The sequence below is a fragment of the Quercus lobata genome, chromosome 7 (assembly GCF_001633185.2).
Source record: "Quercus lobata isolate SW786 chromosome 7, ValleyOak3.0 Primary Assembly, whole genome shotgun sequence".
Lineage (NCBI taxonomy): Eukaryota > Viridiplantae > Streptophyta > Magnoliopsida > Fagales > Fagaceae > Quercus > Quercus lobata.
The window spans coordinates 14,398,660-14,400,226 of record NC_044910.1 but is presented as its reverse complement, the minus strand read 5'-3'; positions in this window follow the sequence as shown (position 1 = coordinate 14,400,226).

Here is a 1,567-nt window from a genome sequence, read left to right as displayed (position 1 = left end):
AAAAATTGTGTTGTTACCCTGTAAGGAGATTGAACCTAAGCCAACTTCAAGAGGGGGTAAGAATCTCTTAGCTAAAAGGGCATTTGTTGAAGAGATGTTTGATTTAGGGTTGGTGTTTGTATTATTGGGAAAGGAGAGCTCAAAGGGTAGTGTAGTACCAGAGGCTATGCAATCTTTATTAGATGAATTTGCAAACGTATTTCCTAGTGATCTACCTGAGGGGTTACCGCCACTCCGAGATATACAACACCAAATTGATCTTGTACCAGGTTCTAATCTACCTAATCGCCCACACTACCGTATGAGCCCAAAAGAGCATGAAGAACTTAGAAGACAAGTAGAGGGTTTGTTGTTAAAAGGGCACATTAGAGAGAGTCTTAGTCCCTGTGCCGTGCCAGCCTTACTAACACCCAAAAAGGATGGATCATGGCGAATGTGCGTCGACAGTCATGCCATCAACAAAATTACAGTCCGGTATAGATTCCCTATTCCTCGATTGGATGATTTGCTTGATTTGGCTCCTATCCCTGACTTGAAGCGTGTCAATGTGAAAGCTGAGGATCTAAAACACACAAATACTACAACTCTTCCACTAAACCTAAATTCTACAAGAACACTAGGCTAATAGGCACAGTAATAGAGAAAACCTCTCTAGCAAACTTTTATTCAAAACACACATAACAATAACCTCTCTATAAAGAGTATTTATAGGAATAGAATTTCTCCTACTCCTTTTAGGAAAAGAAATAATAAACCTACTTCTACTTGAGAAAGGAAAAACAATTTAACTAGGAAAAGAAATACAATTAAAATCCTAATTCAACTAGAAAAAAGAAAACAATATAAAATATTAAAATATTTTATTCTTTCTTAACCAATCTGCATCATTCTCTCGGGGTTAGGGAAAACTCGTCCTCGAGTTTTGTGGCAATCTTCCACGATCAATTGGAACCCCGAATAATCCTCTCCATCCTATTCTTCTGTGCAAGACAAGACGAATCAATATGCTACTTATCAATCTTTTCTCACTCATAATAAATCTTGATGTACGGATTTTTATTCTTGACTTCTTTTGCAACGGTGAGATATATGAAGCAAGTACTAAAAAAGAATCCATGCACACATCCATAAGCTTCATATTGCCTACTCCAAAAAGATTACTTAATATCACTTGTTCACGCCTCTTGTTGACCTCTATCAATTCTTGTTCAATAAAATCCTCCCAAAAGGGATCAAAAACCTTTTGTTTCTGAATATCGAAAGTCTCATCAACGATGTGAGTTATGGGCTCATCTCGTATGTATATGAATTTGTTTTTATCAAGCTCAATCTTGTCTTCTTGACTAAAATCTTCAGGGTAGTCATCATAAATTGGTGGAGAATCCCAATCTACTACACAGACTTTTTCAATGTACTCATTCTCCTTTTTGATATCGTAGTCCTCCTCCTCGACATCAAAATACTCCTCCTCCTCCACATAACGTGGATTTAGATGGCAGTTTTGAGGTCGATTTTCAACGGCTAAGGCGGTGAGCTACTTTGAAAGCGCATCAAACCACTCCTCTAT